Source organism: Botryllus schlosseri, chromosome 3 (assembly GCF_051294905.1).
Source record: "Botryllus schlosseri isolate E-star chromosome 3, Bs_hap1, whole genome shotgun sequence".
NCBI lineage: Eukaryota > Metazoa > Chordata > Ascidiacea > Stolidobranchia > Styelidae > Botryllus > Botryllus schlosseri.
This window is the reverse complement of record NC_137238.1, coordinates 17,294,531-17,316,173: the sequence shown is the minus strand read 5'-3', so window position 1 is coordinate 17,316,173 and position 21,643 is coordinate 17,294,531. Positions and strand designations below refer to the sequence as shown.

The following is a 21,643-nucleotide window of genomic DNA, read 5'->3' as shown; positions in this document are numbered from 1 at the left end:
AAAAAGTGAGTGAATTCGTAGGCCCTTCAAGGCTGACGGCTATATTACGAGGAATAAATGTTGTTTGTGTATCTTGTGTGTGTATTTTACTACTTCGCTAATCCGGGGATTGAGAAGCGAAAATCCCGGATTTCAAATTTGATCCCGAAGTCCCAACCCTAGCATGAAGTAGGCTACCGTAGGCCACGAACATGCATCATTTATAACTTGCCTTAAATTTTCGAAAACACCCCTCCCATCAACTTTACCAGTGAATCTGATCACATGGGTTCAGAATAGATAAATGTTTGATAGTAAGATGTGAGACTACTAATATTAACGACGAAATTCATTCATGAATCAGAAAAAAAATTAACCAGTCCCTTTACATGACCAATTGACCACTCACGATCTCGGTGCATGTAGTAAGCCGATATGAATATATAAATTTGTCCGGAGTTCACCGGAAATGGACAACTTAACATTGATATTGGACGTCCAGATAGTTCATCACGACCATGCCCTGGAATGAGGCCGTAGGCTGCATGGGTAATCATAATTCGACTGTGAACAGAAAAAGGGTTGGCCACCCCTGCCCTAAATCTTATCGTCAAAGAGCAATATATGGCCCCGCTATCGGTTTCAACCACTGCTGTAGCGCATGATACTTGCTATAGTCATGCGGCCATGCCAGGAATTGTACAGACCTTGCTGTATCTGAATTGTAATGTTCACTTCGTCATGAAGCAGATGCGGGCAAACTCTTCGGTCGGCGAGCCTAACATAGGGAAATGAGCTACGTGGCGGGCCGGATTACTGAATTAATAAAATAATTGCGTAATTCCCGTATACAAGTAGTATATAGCATTTAATGCAAACTTTAAGTTTAAAGTATAGAGGCCAAAAATCGTATTTAATAAATTTATTAACTTGTTATGTACTTCAATAGCTGTTGAAATCAATCCGACAATCGTGGTCGATCAATTTTGTCAACAGTTTCTTTGAACTCAGCATGCATGTCGGGTGTAGAAATCCGTAGTAAAGACTGCACGTGGACCTTATTTAGATCAGTGGTTCCAACCTTTTTGTCTTCATTTCCCACTTCAGATTTATTCCGAGTCTTCATTTCCCACTACCCAAAACTTCTGTATACCCTTTAAAATAGGGTTTCCATAATCTAAGATGATAAAAAGAGGCTCTGAAAGCTCCAAGAAAACTGGTGATTTCGAAAAATTTTCTACCGATAGTATTGTATTGATTAAAAAAAGGTCATCACTTTGACTCGGCTCCCGATTTTTTACGAAATTCTGACGTTCGCTGTGTCGGAGTTGCATTTTTCGTGGAATTTAATTCCGTTTCATAGAAGAGGACAGATTCCCAATAAAGAGGAAATTTAGGTGTCCTCCAAGGAAACTTTCAATTTATAATTTTCGATAAATACATTCCAGAGCAGTTACCTGGTAACGGTAGTCGCGGATGAGTGTCCGTAAATATGTGGACCAGGGGTTCTCACAACACGCGGCCCGCAGACACTTATTTTGCGGCCCGCAACATCTTTGATCATGAAAGCAATTACTGATGTGGAGTTGTTACAGATTAACATAGCTACTTTAGCTACTTTTAGCTCTCTCATCGCACTGTGTCAGTTTCATTTATTGATAAGGGCAAGTTTATCATGCAGTCGAATCCGTGGAAGGTTGCCCTTATTTTTCACAAAGGTTGCATTAAAAAGTTGCAAATATTTTTCACAAAATTTGCACTGAATAGTGCCGTTTGTGGTCAGGTTCCTTGTAATTTTTGGGGTATGAGATACTCGAATCGATCAGTAATCAAAGTGCAGTAGCAAAACTCAGTGTTGACGACTTCTACAAAATCAATAGGACTAGCCTAAAAAATTGATCCAGTGAAAATATAATTTTGGGCGGTCTAGACTGAATGTACGACAAATCAGATGTACCTCAAATTAAAACGACAGTGAAATAGCCTACTCAAGCGATCAATTTACATATGCATGAATTTGCAGGAATAATCGAAAAAGATGCAGAAAGCTACACGAAAAAAATGGAGTAAAGTTGCAAGAAGTTGCAATATAAGGTTCCTCCAAACAACTTAAAACACCATACTACATAACTTCTGATTTTTTTGGTACTTGCCGGAAGCTGTAAAAAAAAGTTGCAAAAGTTGCAAATACCAAACCGGTTGATAACTCATTCTGGTTTCTTGATACGCTCGAGTTGGAATTCGTATACTGTTTTGATAATCGGTATTCGTCTGATGGACTTTGGTTTAAGAGAATCCCGTTGGGTAGTACACTTATAAAGAGTGTTGGACTCACCACCACTGACTTATAACAGATCGCGGCAATTAAAGGGAAAAGAAACCTCGATAACTGAGTTTTCAAGTAAGTGTGGAACAATAAACTAGCTCTCGTAGAGATAAGCCTGCATGGAAACCCGATGTGTCAGATTTGTCGAAGAACTGGTGTCGCATCGAAACGAGGAAGATTGAAACGACTTCACTGACAGTTTCATCCGGAGTTCAAAGTACATATACACCTCATCTAATGACAAAACGTTGATAGATAATTGTCAAATCCAGCAATCCATATCTCAAGGTATTGTTAAAAGTGCTGACAACGTTGCTGAGGCATAGTTTAAAATTGCTTGGAATATTGCTCAAGTCAGGAAGTTAGCTTGAGAAATATAGATTTGAGAAAACTTCAGCAGACTGTGCGGATTCCATGTTTACGGAACTAAAGCAACAAAGACAACATTACCTGGCAAATCTTGAAGTTACAGTTGTCTGATTAATCCATGTCCAAATGAGTAACATTAATGTCGGTCAATCTTTTATCGCAGTTTCTGAAACAAGCTGCTGCGTGTAGGCTACTTTAGCCTAGCACCGGACGAATTCACCGAATTCACGGACATTGCATAGCTCATAACATGGGTGCATATTCTCCGAGTAGACATTTCACAACGTTTAATGCTAGCAGGGCAAACGTCTGGAGAGGACAGTTGTTCAGCAATGACGAGCTTTTATCGAGAACCAAACAAAAGCATCAACTTGACAAATCTTACTTTTGAAATTATTGATCGCGCTCCAGCCATGGTGGGAAAGGAAAAAAATCCCTCTGATTTATACTTACGTGACTGGAAGATAACAAACATATTCAAACAAATAACAGCAACTGCAAACTTGAAAACGGTTTGCCATTAATGCTTTACAATGGATAATCAGGTGGTAAAGCGTCCGTATACGAATGGTAATTCCAGTGAATTTATTAGTAGTCTACGATCGCATGGTAATGATGTTCTGTGGCCCGCAGCAGTTTTTCATGGAAAAATGCGGCCCGTTATACATGGGAAGTTGAGAACCCCTGATGTAGACTATCGTGTATATCAGTGGTCGGGAACCTTTTTCTTCCAAAGAGCCATATTAGCCCGATTTTTTCCAGTTTAACTCCAAAGAGCCATACATGTCAATCAATTGTAACGTCACCATTGAAAATCCGTGAAGTCATGGCAGCACCGATATAAACTCATTTTATCTGTCAAAACTCATAGCTACTAATCATGCTGGTAACCTTATTCGAACATGGGAAACTTGAGTTACGAGAACGTAGCTCCGCCGTGATGCTTCTTTTAAATGCGACAACCCATGATCACTTGCGTAAGTGGACCCAAACATGATTACTATACAGCAGAATATGCCCTTTGTAAGCGTTTGATACATCAGTGGCATGGGGTCAGGGGAGGCAAGCGAGGCAATTCGTCACCTGTCGCCAGGATGAGTGAACGAAACTTGTGAAAATTTCGATTACTATATTGGTATTTTCTATCGATGTTAATGAATGACTAAATTTTGAACATTTTCCTCTAAAAATCAGGCGACCTGCATTTACAGCCCGATGCGAGAGGTTAAGTACAGACGTGCAAAACGTCGCCACTGATACCGCAATTCATCGTAAATAGCTTAGAATTTATAATAACTGATATGAGCTGAATGTGTAACTGTTGCACTGATTCCGAAAATCTATATACTGACCGACTTCTCAATTCTCAAGTATTCGGCGACAACATAACGTTGTGCTACACGCCTACATTTTATCGCTGGTGTTATAAAGCGAATTACCAATTAAGAACGTGTTTGTTTGATATTCATGGTGTTTCGAAGGCATTGGTCATTTTACACCAGCCCGATACTTTTATTTTTTATTCCGTATTTACCGACTTGTAGCACGGCTTCATTTTATAAGACACCGCTTGCGGATCACTTGGCGAGGAGGAGCCTAGATTATCCTCCAACAAATAGGCAGGGATTCTGGAGTCGGACTCGAACCCGCAGCCCATTGGTGTTGCAGCTGTGGATCATACTACTACGCTATCTCGTCACGCAATCCAGAATGTGGATAGCTATGGCGTTGTTAGTAATTGTGAATGTCACTTCCGCGGCATTTCTATTTCGCGCCATAGATCAAGACGACGGTGCGTATATATTTGATAACTGCGTTGTCATTTATGGGCATCGCCACGTCTGCTATTCACTTTGATCAATCAACGGTATCGTGCAATCCAAGATGTCGAGTCGGCTAAATCGAACTCGCGAGTGATATTGGTCGCTGGCGCAGGCGAAAATGGCTATCCGAGATTTCAGCCCCGAAGACGGCATTGTCTTTACCTCCCGAAGACATGTTTATACGCTCACGAGAATAATTATTCTATTCGTGATGAAAATTTACTCTATTCCGAACAAGTTGTAACAATATTGATCAATTCAGTAAATATATATATATTTGGCTAAGAGCCATATCTTATACCCAAAACAGCCATATATGGCTCGCGAGATATAGGTTCCCGACCGCTGCTGTATATAATGTTTAGCTAATGCGTCTACTCCCCACCGCAAACCATTGAATTCCTCACCGATTGGGAACCACTGATTCGGATTGTAACTCAAATTTGTCTTGTTAATGTTCATGTTGAAAATTCTCTGCTCCTAAATCTATGTAGACCAGAACAGTACAAGTATTTTCATGACCAGATATTACAAATAAAATATCAGCATACAACCAGTTCACAAAACGATTAGAATCAGATTACCGGCATTTCGCTCTAATTTAGTGAAATTAGACAACTAGAACTACCTAGTAGTCCAAGTCTAGTTCTGAGGACGCCCAAATGTCCTCTTCTTTAGATTTTGTCCTCTATTCCCTGAGTTTTGGTTTAATACAGGGCCAGATTCGACTGAGATACCGTCAATCAGCACTGAAGTAACGCTCCGACGGGTATTCCGGAGCTAAGCCGGAAAGTTGACTTTTTTATTTTCAACCTACCACGATGATGAAAGAATTTACCATTTTCCAGGATTTTCTCCGGTTTTGCAAATGCAGAAAGTTTGAAAAAGTGTGCTCTTTTCGCATTTCCAAAATATGGTAACCCTATCTTTCACGAACCCCATGAAGCTAGTCAGCGGACCCCACAGAGTTCACGGTTCTCAGTTTAAGCATTTGGTTTTACATTACACTGGTCTACACGATTTTTGGGCCGGGACTTTTATTTTTGCTCTATCACGCACATCATGTTTTCCAGATATTATACATGTTAAATATTTCTACTTTGGCTTTGGATTTTGGCTACTTCCAGTACTTACTGAAGTGGTAATGTTTTACAACTACTTCAACATCTACCTGAACAGTATTCTGGATGAACTGATTACGTTTGGCAGGGATAATATTGCACCACTATCATGAGTTAAATTGTCACAAGAAACGCGTGAAATAGCCTCTGGATCTTTGTAACAGAATATACTTTTTCGAAGATTCTACCCACGGATGGTGTCATTATGGTCATTTTGCGTTAGCAGCGACCATCCATCTTGTGATTTCGTATGTAGCCACCTCCGACTAACTGTTGAACGCATGCGACCACCCTCACCCCGACCAAATATACTTATACATTTATTCACTTTTAGTAATTATCAGACCTTTCATTTCGTCTTCTACTTGAAACAGTTTTCACATGTCTTAGAAATTACTAATTCTAATTGTTATTGAGCTGAAATGCAAGGCGTTACTTGGGCTACTGGAGTAACAACGCCGATCACTTTGATCGACTCTAGTTCATAGTAAAATATTGCAGTAAATAAGAAACCGACAAAAATGTAAAGCCTTTTGCATATTTAGTTATATTGTGAAGTAACACGCACTTCAGATTTCGTGTTGAGCTGCTAGTAGCATGTTGCATTTAAAACTAACAAAGGCATTTAAAAAATAATGTTTTTCTAATTGTAAAATTATGCCATTGTGTAAATACTTACGAAAAACATCTTGTATGAGCCTACAGACAATCACCTCCGGATGTAGCAGACGTATATCGATATGGGATGGTTGGAACCCTTAAAATAGTCGGCTCAACAGCAACATAGTAGAGATACTTCGTCAAAGGAGCTATATTTACCCAATATTTTCAATTGACAATGTCAATCCAATATGACGTCACAATTGAATATTGGGACCACCGGCCTCGCAAAAATGGAATCAAAAACCAATAAAAATAACCATCATTTACTGAAAAAAGTATAATTGTAATCAAAATTTTGGAGAAGTCGGTTAAGACCAGTTAGACGCTTTATGTCAACTATAGTGGTTTTAAAGCTGGAGGTCGTTTGCCTTTATACTGTAGTTCGCGAAGGTGTTAAATGTAATCGGCTTCCAAAACAGGTCGTGAGTTAGTCTGGGCAAAGGGGCTGGGCTACGAAACATTTTCAAATTAGAAATCGAATCGCGACCATAAAAGGTGGAAAACCACCGCATGTGCAACCTGCTGGTGCGGACCGGCGATCAGGCTCATAAATAGTCTTCCTCCGTGTGACATGAACAAGACTTTGCGATGTACAATTACGTTCCCTGCTTTTTCGGAGTCATAATCTTCCATCAGCTCTACCGCTAACTATGATCATGTGAGCGGCGAAAGGATCAACATTTTTATAGTAATATATGTACGAACCCATATCATTGATATATTTCATTGACCAAATTTAACGACCAGATGCATATACACTCTAAATCGAAAGCATCGATTTAGACACAAAATTGTGCATTCAAAGATGCAATATGGGACAAACACGTAAAGTCGACCCAAATCTTTCGCCGCAGTGGTGTCATAATATGTGCAAGTCCACATTTCATCAGATAAAGTTACGAAATATGTGCTTCTGCTTGCATCTTATCATCTGTCTCCGGCTTTGATCACTATGAAAGAGTTTACGTATACATTTTAATAGTCCGGTAAGTCGCCGCACGAGTTGTGAGACCAGTAGGCCTAAGATTGAGAGGGATTATGAGGTCGACGCTGGAAACGCTGCTGGAATTTATCGTAATGTCACTGGTAAATGACCAGATCATCCAAGGTAAGGTACGGTACACTCGTGTGCCGATCATGACGTCATCCGTAAACCCAATGACTCTGGGGTCCGTTAGCTCCCGCTGGGTTATTTACAGCGGAGGAAGTAAGCTGCAAGATATAGCCGCTCAAATGATGCAGCATTTCTATAATAGATGTTGAACGGTAGTAACGACTCTAGTGTGAGTAATGCGTGCTTTTACCCCCGTTTACATAATAGCTCTGAAGCAATGTTCCCTCTAATTTTGACGAGTCTGCAGCAAGCGCTCACCTACTCACTGCGCGGCCCCTTGGACAACAGTGCGTATAACCACTAAAAAAAGGTCATCTCTTCGGATTTTTTGTGCGCAACATATATTTTATGTGAGCAGAGACCGTGTCAGCTCAAAGCAATTGCACACGTGCGTACCTAAATGGCACATTGCTCAGGAGCCATGAAGTGGACTGCTGTTTCATTACTGTCGCTCCATTATTTTAGTGTGTCGCTTTCTTGCATTTACTAGGTTTTGTGAACGTTTCTCTTATAATTTTATTTACCTACCAAACTGGCAGAAGAAATTGATCATTTTAACCCAATTATATATATATCATTGTTACAACCACATGATTGTCAGACTTGACTATGACTTCCATTATATTGCGTTTCCTGATTATTGATTATTAACATATCAGCAGTATAGCAATCAAGAAATCAATCAATCATTGTCCTCACCATATAATTTTGAAGTACGTTGTTTAGTAATCTTTAGTGTTACTTGGCTATTACTAGCGCATTCTGCTTTTAGCTGTTGACTGAATAAACATATCTATATTTCGCTATTGCTATCCCTCTCTCTCTCTCTCTCCCTCCCTCCCCCCTCTGTCTCTCTCTCTCTCTCTCTCATTCACGCTTCACATCTCTCGGTAACGGCGGGAACTCAGTCAGGGTCAAAGGTCAATACACAGAATCAGTAAATGGAGCGATAAGTGGATGTGGATGAACGTGTCGCTAATCTCATCATAGAGGAAGGAATGGAGAAGATGTTGATTGTGTACGGCATTACGAGAGAACACATTGCTTTAATTGAAGGTAATTCGGTCAAGAATATCAACATGCGATATGTTATGATTACCGGTATGTTGTCAAGAGGGTTCTTACAGCAAGCAGCAGTGTGAGAAATATTAGTAGATTGCCTTTATATCAACTTGCAGTAGCATCGAAACTGAGTTTCAGAATGTCTGTTAATCCTCTAACTTGATACAATGTGGGTTTACAACTAGAATTCTTGACCAAGTTACATATATCTTGCTTTGCAGTTGACTCACTGAGGAGGGTTGGTGCGATGACATGCAAAATAAGGTCAAAAACATGCAAAATAAGGTCAGTCGCGACATGCAAAATAAGGTCAGTCACATGCAAAATAAGGTCAGTCGCGACATGCAAAATAAGGTCAGTCCGCGCATAAATCCAAATCTATACTTCAATTCCAAATCCAAATCTTTTTCTTATGAAAACGAAATTCAAAATATCTTTCCTGTATATAGTAGCCTACTTTCAACAGTAAAATTCCTTATCTATATCCTAAGTCTTAAGATGTTTCAATCAAAAGATAATCATGATTATTTCGATTATGAAAGTCAGTCGCATGAAGAATATTATTATCAGTCCGCGCATAAATCCAAATCCATATTTCAATTACAAATCCAACTCTTTCTCTTATCAAAAATAAATTTAAAATATCTTTCCTATATAGTAATTATATATGTCGCCACTGACCTTATATTGCATGTGACTGACCTTATTTTGCATGTGACTGACCTTATATTGCATGTGACTGACCTTATTTTGCATGTGACTGACCTTATTTTGCATGTCTCCACTGACCTTATATTGCATGTGACTGACCTTATTTTGCATGTGACTGACCTTATTTTGCATGTGACTGACCTTATTTTGCATGTGACTGACCTTATTTTGCATGTGACTGACCTTATATTGCATGTGACTGACCTTATTTTGCATGTGACTGACCTTATTTTGCATGTCGCCACTGACCTTATTTTGCATGTGACTGACCTTATTTTGCATGTGACTGACCTTATTTTGCATGTCTCCACTGACCTTATATTGCATGTGACTGACCTTATTTTGCATGTGACTGACCTTATTTTGCATGTGACTGACCTTATTTTGCATGTGACTGACCTTATATTGCATGTGACTGACCTTATTTTGCATGTGACTGACCTTATTTTGCATGTCGCCACTGACCTTATTTTGCATGTGACTGACCTTATTCTGCGTGTAGCGACTTATTGCGACCTTATTTTGCATATCACGAAGACCTATATATTCAGGGACTGGTATATTATTATTATTATTATTACAACACACAACAGTGGTGCTTATAGCCCGATTAGGGCTTTGTGCTCCACGAGATCACATTTTATCACACAGATCAATGCATTTCTTCATGAGCAGTCTCTGTATCTTGAAGGCTTTCATCGGTTCTTTATCGTCAAATTATAGCTCGACCCACTGTCATATCTGGGCTTTATAAGTCACCGCAATTGCAGTGAGGTCGGCGATGAGGAGCCCGTATAACCTCTCACACATAGAAGTGGTCCGAACCGGGATTCGATCCACTGCCATTGGTGTCGTGGCGCTGGTGCTCAACCAACTACGCCACTCGCTTCCCAAGGGACTGCTATATAATTTTCACCGTAAATACTATTTTATTCAAATCCAAATTTTTCGACGGCAATAACTCCGCTTCCAGTGGTTGGAATTGAACCAAATTTGGTGAGCATCGTTTCTATAGACAGCTTAGCACTTCCATGGGGTGAACAGAGAAATTTCAAATTTTTTATTATTGATTTTTACATAATAAATAGAAACTTTCTTCTCCTGTAGCAAAGCGGTTACTGGCTAGAATTGAACCAAATTTTGTGTGTAGGCCTAAATTAGGTAACCTAACAATATTATCAAGTAGCCAGTACGATTTGAGAAAAAAAGTCATTTTTGAAGAGCCCTATTGTACATTTTGTATGATCAATATCAAAAAATGTCCTCTGGAATGTGTCCTATAAGTTGCTTAGGGATATCTAGATATCCCTGGATTTGCTAAATTTAATTTAAAGAAGATATTAGTGTTGGGATGACTCGAGTCAACTTTTTCGTATGACTTGACTTGACTTGACTCGGCGCTTCAGAAATGTGGATTGACTCGTGACTCGGAGCAAAATTTACGAGTCAATTTCAAGTCATCAAGTAAACGGTGTCGGTTAAATCTCTGTATCTTATTTATGTTCGGATTATTCGCGATACGCATGTGTCACTTGTGAGAGCAACCAGTCATTCATTGATTGTACCTTTCAGTGGCCCCATTTGTTACATCACAAATAAATTGACCGAAAACGAAATGATCACAGCTTACGTTTATGTGAAATCAGAAGTATAATCTAATAACAAACGTATCTCTGTTTCTTAGACGGCTTACATCGCGCAGTGCCCACCTTAGCCGACCTCCTTGTATGATTTGAATGGAACGAATGTAGTTTATGCGTTTATATTCTCACGGATGTGTAGATGGGTAGTGTATTATGCCATATCAATAATGTTTCAACTTCTCGTCGCTTCGTATTCGATCCTATATTTTGCCTCAAGTATTTTATTAGCTGCTCTACGTCTGCGTGAGCGATACAACGCCCCTTGGCATGTATATTAGACTTTATACTCATTATTAATGGAAGATATATGACCAATTCATCTGTCTGTCTCAAATCTAGCAAAATGTAATGACTTTGAATCATCACTCATACTTCGAAAAACCAATTTGACTTGAATTGTGACTTGACTTGAATTCACTCGACTTGACTCGAGTCACCTCCAAATCACGAGTGACTTGACATGACTCGAGTCACCTTCGAAAATCGATTGACTTGACTCGACTCGAGTCAAAATGTGGAATGACTCGAAATGACTCCTGACTCGAAGGTAGTGACTTGATCCCAACACTGGAAGATATACGCATACGCTACCCGTTTAACGCAATTCACGCAAAAAGATAAGCTAATTGCAAAGTTCAATTCGTACAACGTGTCGTTCCGAGAAATATCCGACTTTAATTAAATATATAATGTTATAGTAGGCCTATGGCTAAATTATTATAGAAGTACTTGAAGTCAATGCCATTTCGGGGAATCTAGTCTGGCCGTTATTGTTTATTATTGCCTATAAGGTAGACTACAGCGATAACGTAATAATTAAGGCCATTTAAAGTCATTAAAGTCATATTTTTTCTATGCATCAGTAAGTCGTGAAATCAATTTTAACGCAAAAAACTGCATCCCTGTGAGGTATATTGAAAGTTATAAAGTCATATTTTCCTGGTTGGGTCATAAATCCGTTTCTTCAGTTATATAGTCATATTTTTGAGTTATAAATTCATATCGTTGTATACTTTAAATCAGTGGTTCTTAACCTTGCCCACAGCGCCCCCCAGGGGGCGCTGGCGACTTTGAAGGGGGGCGGAAGCGCTCAGGGGGCGATATGGGGGGCGCTGGGCTCAGGGGGGCGGTATGGGGGGCGCTGGAGAAAAATAGCTTCGCAGTAGATGATGTGGTGATAGGACTTACTCTTAATGAGTATTCAGGGCAAATTAACACCGAAAACTTCGTTACATATAGCCTTCAAAATACATATAGGTTTGATTGTCCATGGGCGCCTAAATGACTGACACCGAATGTTCCTGTCTTGGCAATCTGAACTCCAGAAGACGAATTCCATCTGGCAGGGAAAATTATATATCAGTGAGGAAATACCAATCTGAAATTGGTGCGTATTTTAGTTTAGTACGGTTGGGCGACAGGGATATTCCTGTTGGGCGATATCCCCGTTGAGCGATTCTATATTTTTTGATATTGCAGACAGGGGGTCACGAAATAACATTATGCAACGAAGTCATACCAACGGCCTCGCCCGCCCGAACATGTTTAATTATTAGTAAAGGGCCCTACAGTTTTCAAGAAACCTCACAATGTTCGCTTCAAGTTTTGATGAGTCTGCGCACACTCAACAACTCACTGCGCTGACCCTTGGATAACAGTGCGTTACGACTAAAAAAAGGTAATAACTTCGGATTTGTTGTGCGCAACGTAGGCTAGATTTCCTGTGCGCAGAGACCGTGTCAGCACTGCGCACGTGCGCAGCTTAGAGGGAACATTGCACCTCACTCAGCTCTACCGGTAAATGTGTTTACATAAGCAGAGAGAGGATAAATATTGATCTCAATTTACATGCAATTCCAGATGATATTGACCAATTTAATCATTAATTAGTGAAATTTTTCGCGCTTCGCGCGACTAGGCGAGCATAGCTGCCTCAGTAAATGTAGATACCTGATAGGCTGTCAGCCAATAGCGGACAGCCTAATGGAGGTCTGGGAGTGAATCAGTGAAGTCTCCCGGAAGTTTGGTTTATCACCCGATGGGGGCCCTGGACCAACGTTTTTTTGTTTGGAGGGGGCTGACGAAGTGCTGTTACGGCCCTGGTAACGAATAATTGTACCTGCGGGCACGCCCGAATATGTTTAATTATTAATTACGTGCCCTTTATTTTCCTATACAACAGCTCACTCAGTGCTACTGGTAAATCTGATTACGTGGGCTGAGAGGATAAAAAGTTTATAGCGAGTTATATATGTAATTACCACCTTTCCATTCATGCATTATAGAAAATTTTGGTACCTAGGGCGACCAGGCCACACAAACTTTGCTGACCATCAAAATCACGATATGGGGCTCGTTGGGGCGAAGCTCTCAGAGGTGGGTGGGCAAGGCAATCGTTTTTAGGGTGGTTGACGAAGTGCTATTACGGCCCTCCCTCTTACTCATTGTCTTTATTACATTCCTTACAATATGAAGTTGGGGGGCGCTGGAGCACGATAATTTTTGAAAGGGGGCGCTGGAAGAAAAAAGGTTAAGAACCACTGCTTTAAATAAACAATTCCAATTTGAGCGATGAAGCAATTGAGCACTAAGAAAGTAAGGCAGTTACTCGTTGGGGTAGCTGGTTGAATGCTGCTCAATATGATAACGGAAGACTTCCACAAGTTCCAGACATATACTCACTGGGAAGATGAAGGAGTTATTGTAAAGAACGACAATAATTCAGTCAACGATCCAAAGTTGACCAGTCAGTTAACAGAAATATGCCTCCACTACAACAATATTTCAAAATTTATACTCTAAATGGAAAGTTGTACGTACATCTCAAAGAGGCTCATGCCGATCTAAATACCCTTGATTTCGGAAAAGATCTGCTTGAGCTCAGAAATTACATGAAGAAGCGATTGGACAAAAACGATGTGAAACAAATTATGGAGCTACAACGACAAGACATTTCGCCAGCGCTGTATGCAAAACTGCAGAAGTGTCAACCTCATCAGCGTCAGTGAAGTCATTTTACGTCCAAATCGTAACTTCAAAGACTCTAACATTCCACACTACATGAAACTGTACTACAACAGTGGCTTAAAATAAAAATGGATGTGTATTACTGTTATGTTGCGTATGTTTTACTCCGTAATTCCGTGAGTAAAAATACGCGATTTTCACATAAAGTCATATAAAGTCATATTTTCCAAAAATTAAAGTCATATTATTGATTTTTTAAAGTCATATAAAAATGGCCCTAGTATTAATGAATGACTTTTTTGATTTTTCAATTGGGATACGATCTCTTTTGACATTAATCGTATCTCCGTGTCATTGCCAAGGCCCAAGGTCCTGTGCAACTTAGGAATCGCTACCCCGACCTTTAAACTCGTTTGCAATGAGAGAAACGAGTTTTAACTAGTTATTTATTTATAATATGTATTAGTTTATACTGAGATCGTCATCGTGTATTTTTCATTTTTATATCCTTTCATATAAATTTCGAGCCTAATAAATTTATTTTCATCCGCTCAAGACACACAATGCAGTATGCAATATATATGGCACATCCGATATAATGAACGGATAGAAGATTGCTGAAACCCGAAACGATATGCCCTGGCCTAATGCCTGATTTAATAATGTTCGCTATATATCTTTTGACGCTTCTCCTTGCTCTCTTTATTCACTTTATATTTTGTATTACTTTGTATTCGTCATTCACCAGGTCTTTATTGATAAGACGCTGTATATGAACACTGACGTATCATCATGTATGCGACGAGGAGCCCGGACATCAATATACATTATGTGATTATACAATGCCCGTCCGGCCGAAGATGATAGCGGTCTCAAACCACCTCTTTCAACTTCCAATCCATACATAAGAAGCAAACAATTCAGATTTTCTGGCGCCGGCAGTAAAGACATAATGACCTGACGATTTACATCCTGGATCAAGTATTTTTTTCGTAACGGCTGGAAGAGCCCACCGCTGAAACTTTGCTCCCGGTCTTCCCCTATATTTGGATATGAAATTTAAATCATAATGTAGGCATGCAATTTGCAGACAAGCAAAATAGGATTTGGATTTTAAAATGACCAAAGGAAACATATTGAACGTTTCAATTTTCCCGAGGACATACCTGAGTTTTCATTCGAATTTTGCAATTTCAATGTTGAAAGTGGGGTAGGTAGCAAAATATATATTTTGATTTCAAGTAGAAAAAAGTTGGATTTGAAATTATGATTTATGCGCGGACTACATGCAGAATAAGGTCAGTCACATGCAAAATAAGGTCAGTGGCGACATGCAGAATAAGGTCAGTCACATGCAAAATAAGGTCTGTCACATGCAAAATAAGGTCAGTCACATGCAAAATAAGGTCAGTGGAGACATGCAAAATAAGGTCAGTCACATGCAAAATAAGGTCAGTGGCGACATGCAAAATAAGGTCAGTCACATGCAAAATAAGGTCAGTCACATGCAATATAAGGTCAGTGGAGACATGCAAAATAAGGTCAGTCACATGCAAAATAAGGTCAGTGGCGACATGCAAAATAAGGTCAGTCACATGCAAAATAAGGTCAGTCACATGCAAAATAAGGTCAGTCACATGCAAAATAAGGTCAGCCACATGCAAAATAAGGTCAGTGGCGACATGCAAAATAAGGTCAGTCACATGCAGAATAAGGTCAGTCACATGCAAAATAAGGTCAGTCGCTAGCAAAATAATATATAAGGTTTTGAATGAAATATTTGGAGTTATACACGGACTGTTAATATTCTAGATGCGACCAATCACCTCGTAATGGTAATAATCGTCTGATTATATTTTGTTGAAACATCTTCAGCTTTAGGATATAGATAAGGAATCTCGAACATGAAATTACTATGTAGGAAAGATATTTTAAATTTATTTTTGATAAGAGAAAGAGTTGGATTTGTAATTGAAATATGGATTTGGATTTATGCGCGGACTGATAATAATATTCTTCATGCGACTGACTTTTATAATCGAAATAATCATGATTATCTTTTGATTGAAACATCTTAAGACTTAGGATATAGATAAGGAATTTTACTGTTGAAAGTAGGCTACTATATGCAGGAAAGATATTTTGAATTTCGTTTTCATAAGAAAAAGATTTGGATTTGGAATTGAAGTATAGATTTGGATTTATGTGCGGACTGACCTTATTTTGCATGTCGCGACTGACCTTATTTTGCATGTGACTGACCTTATTTTGCATGTCGCGACTGACCTTATTTTGCATGTTTTTGACCTTATTTTGCATGTCATCGCACCAACCCTGTAGGACTCACTTGTTTTTCCAATTACATGACATTTTCATTGATTGAAAACATGACATTTCATTCATGAACCTATTGTAATAATTATTGTTAATATTATCCAGTGAAATAAATCTTACTATATTCATATCAAGTTCCCTGGATATAACACATAGAAGTGTGTGTGCATGCTTAGCTCACTCCATAGCTGCTTTTATAGTAACACTTTGCCTTTGTAATAGATCAGAGCGGAGTTTCAAATGGTCGTTCCGAGGAGTGTCAAAGCGAAATACTTACTACTAATGACGAAATATTTGTAGTAGAGCTAGAGACAGATGAAGAGGTTTGTATTATTTAACTATTCCAGAATGAATTTATTAGTAGGGATTATCCTGTTTATTTTTGTTGCAATTTTATATGTTAAATATTGTTGTGGCAGAACTCTTGCCTTCATATGAACCGGAATGCAATAAGTGGAATGTCCTTCAACCAAATCTTCTACATTATTTATATTTATTATTATATTTATTTGTAGGGAAAAGAAGCCGCTGCGGTTATGCTCCTGATGGAGTTACGAAATGCAGTAGGCTAACTGAAAAGAGTATCACAACAGGATTTGAGGGCGATAACGCTTTATCAGGTGAGTTGTAGGATTTGCTGCTTGCTTAACCTGGAACTGTGTGAACAATGAACATAGATGTACCATAACGTCCTGATTTGTCAGATTTGTACTGATTTCGACTCTTATCCTGATTTTTCGGCAAACATTGTTCGGCGTTATCCGTAACACCTTGGACGTTTTGCATGCCACTATCTGGCACAAGTTCGAACTTAACAGACCGTCACAAAAGTACAGCTAATTGTTTGCAAATTTTATGGCTTAACATGCGCGCATGTTGAGTTGGTTCTAATTCGGGGGTCTGTTAATTTCCAAGTTGCGCCACAAACATGTGTTCTAATTCGGGGTCTGTTGAGCTCAGACGTGTGCCGCCAAAATGTGGCACAATTGTTTTTGGGTGCTGAAAATATGGTAGGCCTATGTTTTGATTGACGCTGTTTACGTTATGACGGTGCAATAAACACTCGAACTGAAAAAAGGCCTCTAAAAATATATGTTTATTAAATGCTTTTCAATTACATCATTCTTTTTGATAAGGCTAAATCTAAGTTAGAATGAGCTGGTGTAAATTCGTTTTCGTCCCACACTAATCGAAAATCATTTCTGCTGCTAATGTACTTTTGGTTTTCCTGACTTCGAGTCCATGAGGATGGCTACCATGGATATAGTGCATAGAATCAGTGAATGTGAACATAATACTTGTGCCGTTCCTAAAGGAACCTGTATGACGGTATACTGATCAAATCTGAATGGATCATTAAAGGCTAGTAAACTTATGATTATGTGGAAAAACCCATACATGTCAACGACTAGACAGCATGTCGTGACGACAGAATTTGCTATCACTTGTTTCCATGAGTTGAGCTTGTTAAACCATATTGACAAAAACCTATATTGACCTTTTCAGCTCTATTTTTATTCAATATTCATTATGCAGAAGTCCCATGAAGGCATTTCTACCAGGGCTGTGGAGCAGCCGTAAATTTAAACTGCTCCAGCTCTGGCTCCGGAGCTCTCTTCTATCATACATTAGCTCCGGCTCCAGCTCCGGAGCCGCATTATTACCACTGCTCCGGCTCCAGCTATGGCTCTGAAATTATCGAATGGGCCTGTCTATATCAGGGGTGGCCAACCCGCGGGCCAAATGTGGCCCCCGAGGTAATTTCCTGTTATATTATCGAAAATGAATTGCTCAGATTGTGAACTTGCAATGCCAACCAAAAATTACAATTCTGGCTGCGACACTTGGGATGTTGCGGACTAAAATATCAGTTCCGACGCATTGGCAGCTCCTGGGTCCAGTCACATTTTCGGTAAATCGTCGTACATTACAATAAACTAAAATAGTAGCGAAATTTGTCTTCACCCTTCGCGTGTTTAATTGTCACACGATCTCTTGCTTGGTAGCCTACCTCCTACCGAAAATGAAAAAAAAAACGCCTAATTTACCCGATTGAGTCTATCTGTATTCGCAATTACGGGAGAAAGGCTTTTCGCGTTTGCGTTCGCATAAAGATCGTCGACGGTGAAATGTAGGCACAACATGATTGTCGCATATTATCAGAGACCTTCCATATCGATGTGACCAGACACCGAATAGTCGTGTCCTTGCAAACTGAACCTAGTGGACGGTATACAATAGAACCGCAATACTCACGTAATAATATTATTGACCTAGTTCATTTATAAACTTAGAAATTTTTTCCCGCTTGGTGCGGCTAGTGGACCGCACACTCGTTCGTCAATTGCATGTGCCACTTTAGCCGAAAAGGTTGGCCATTCCTTGTCTATATAGATTACTAATCTACCCATAGGTTAGCTATCTATAGTAATCTAGAGTCTGTCAGCCGTCAGTAACATCCGATGTAGCAACGAAGACATATAGGTGCCGCCGTGCCGGCTTGTGACGTCATACTGAATACTTGTCAATTGTCGACAACATCATAGTTGCACTAGATTGCTTTTTACTCTATGTCATTGCTGTGCACACCATTAAAATTCAGGCCTGCTGTTCAATTATGATAAATCAGCAGATGTGGTTGTTGCATATATATAATGGCATCTTAGGAAATAGGTCGGAGCCGGAGCTACTCCTCAAATAACGGGCTCCGGCTCCGGCTGAATTTTATATAGAGCTTCGACTCCAGCTCCGGTGAAAATGCACGGCTCCGGGGCTCCGGCTCCAAAGCCCGATTTCTACAGAGTCTAAATCTTGTGCTTCCAATTCGCACATGGATTATTGGCAATATAATTTTACTTAACTTATTTCTTTCAATTCCAGGCCCATTCAGTCCAATTAACGGCCACAAAGCAGGGTCCCTGACATCTCGTACTAGCGCACCATGAAAATGGTGACCTGCAGTCATGGATCGTGGCGAATGGCTTCCGCATAAAGGGATCGTCTCAAAATAAAGCGAAACCATTTGAGATGGTGCTGGATCTTCTCGCGTATTATTATGATTGTGACCCCGCATATCCAAAAGTTTTCAGATACTGTCAATTTTACAGTATGTCCTGATTGGAGACAAAAATTTGGGTTTCAATCAAACAAGCTTCTCTGTTTTATGAGCAGATTTCAGAAATCCCAGTAATGATTTTGATTTTGTTTGCTGACTTGGACAACTATACAATTCTAGTACTAGTCTAGTTGTCTGATTAGAGTGAAAAAAATGTGTAGCTAAAATTCTGATTATACTCTAATTTTGAAAAAAAAACTAGCTATAGTTATAATTCTACTTTAATTCGTGAAGCGCTTCGTCTCTCTCATTCGAATCTAATTTGGGAAAACAACTGAACCTATAATTCTAATTGTACTCTAATTTGGAAAAACAGTGTAGCTATAGTTCTAATTCTACTCAATAATTTGAAAAACACTGTTACTATAATTCTAATCCCACTCTAATTTCAAAAAAAAAACAGCTACAAATATAATTCTACTCTAATTTGGAAATAGCTGTGTAGCTATAAATTCTGATGCTACTCTAATTTGTGAAATGTTTCTTTGCTCTCAATCGAATCTAATTTAGAAAACAACTATCGTATAGCTATATTTCTAATTCTACTCTGATTTGAAATAAAAACTACCTCTAATTCGGATTCTAGTCTAATTCAGGAAATGTACTGCAGTAATTATTCTGATTCTACTCCAATTTTTCAAATGTTTTTTTGCTCTGATTTGAATCTAATTTGTGATAACAACTGTGTCGCTATGACTCTAATTCTACTCCAATTTGGGAAATATTTTTTGCATTAATTAGAATCTAATTTGTGAAAACAACTGTGTTGCTATGATTGTAATCCTACTCCAATTTTTGAAATGTTTTTTGCTCTAATTAGAGTATAATTTGTGATGACAACTGTATCACTATGATTCTAATTCTATCCCAATTTATGAAATCTTTCTTCGCTCTGATTCAAATTTAATTTGTGGTTGCAACTGTGTCGCTATAATTCTAATTCCACACCAAGTTGTGAAATGTTTCTTTGCTCTAATTAGAATCTAATTTGTGAAAACAACCGTGTCGCTAGGATTGTAATTCTACTCCAATTTTTGAAATGTTTTTTGCTCTAATTAGAATCTAATTTGTGATGACAACTGTGTCGCTGTGATTATAATTCTATCCCAATTTGTGAAATGTTTCATTGCTCTAATTAGAATCTGATTTGCGAAAACAATTGTGTCGCTATAATTCTAATTCCACACCAATTTGTGAAATGCTTCTTTGCTCTAATTAGAATCTAATTTGTGAAAACAAGTGTGTCGCTATAATTCTAATTCTATCCCAATTTGTGAAATGTTTCTTTGCTCTAATTAGAATCTAATTTGTGAAAACAAGTGTGTCGCTATAATTCTAATTCTATCCCAATTTGTGAAATGTTTCTTTGCTCTAATTAGAATCTAATTTGTGAAAACAACTGTGTCGCTATAATTCTAATTCTATCCCAATTTGTGAAATGTTTCATTGCTCTAATTAGAATCTGATTTGCGAAAACAACTGTGTCGCTATAATTCTAATTCTATCCCAATTTGTGAAATGCTTCTTTGCTCTAATTAGAATCTAATTTGTGAAAACAACCGTGTCGCTAGGATTGTAATTCTACACCAATTTGTCAAATGCTTCTTTGCTCTAATTAGAAACTGATTTGTGAAAACAACTGTGTCGCTATAATTCTAATTCTACACCAATTAGCGAAACGTTTCTTTGCTCTAATTAGAATCTAATTTATGATTAGCTGTAGTTCTTATTTCTATTTGGAAAAGCCTAAATTTTTCAATTGTGCAAGCTGGAAATTCACACATTTTCGTCTGCAAATGAATGTTCTGTATTCATCTTTCGTTGCAATAAAATCTTTTTTGAACCTAAGCTGAGTAAAAATTCATGGATGGCTGGTATTAATTTCGAGCTCTGCTGCACCAGTCAGCATGAACACACCATCACGAAACACAGGATAGCCAGGCACACATCGGCTTCAGCACGTTCTGTGGTAGTTTAAAAAAAAACGGATTTGGCGTGTAATTTTGCGTTTCTCTCCACGCATTCAAATTTAGAGTGTAGAAACCAGATTCATATAGTAACCACCAGTGGTGGCTTTTGGAGTAGGCGAGGTGGGCGGTCCAGAGATGAGCGGATTTGAAATTTCTATGTCCTAATCCAATCCAAATCCGAACCTTCAAATCCTAATCCATAACTTTTTCCTATTCAAGTCCATGTCCAATCCTAATCCGATTCCAACTGGAAATTCAGAAAAAATACTAATTTATGCAATGGAGGGATTCGAAAATTTTCTTTCACAACCAACGATTCACTTGATTCAAGATAGCTTAGTAACCATAATTACGGTAATAACTGAACTGAATAAAGTTTGTCGCCATTCGCCACACGACATTTCAATCTCGCAGAAAATAGGTAAATCCAATCCAAATCCTAATCC

At 38.8% G+C, this 21,643-nt stretch overlaps 2 protein-coding genes and 1 long non-coding RNA gene across 5 annotated transcripts in view; all 3 read left to right on the top strand.

Annotated features, from left to right (window-relative positions):
* LOC145434995 (microfibril-associated glycoprotein 4-like) overlaps positions 1–21,643 on the top strand; it is a 180,765-nt gene that overhangs the window by 54,862 nt on the left and 104,260 nt on the right. The window lies entirely within an intron of this gene.
* LOC145434997 (serine/threonine-protein kinase STK11-like) overlaps positions 1–21,643 on the top strand; it is a 104,158-nt gene that overhangs the window by 15,801 nt on the left and 66,714 nt on the right. The window lies entirely within an intron of this gene.
* Positions 7,041–19,375, top strand: LOC145435889 (uncharacterized). 2 transcript variants are annotated; one of them, XR_013914091.1, is made up of 4 exons: positions 7,041–8,451; positions 16,335–16,435; positions 16,628–16,732; positions 18,993–19,375. It is a non-coding gene; the product is annotated as an uncharacterized LOC145435889 (long non-coding RNA). The 2 variants fall into 2 exon arrangements; XR_013914090.1 differs by lacking the exon at positions 18,993–19,375 and having other exon boundaries at positions 16,628–17,956.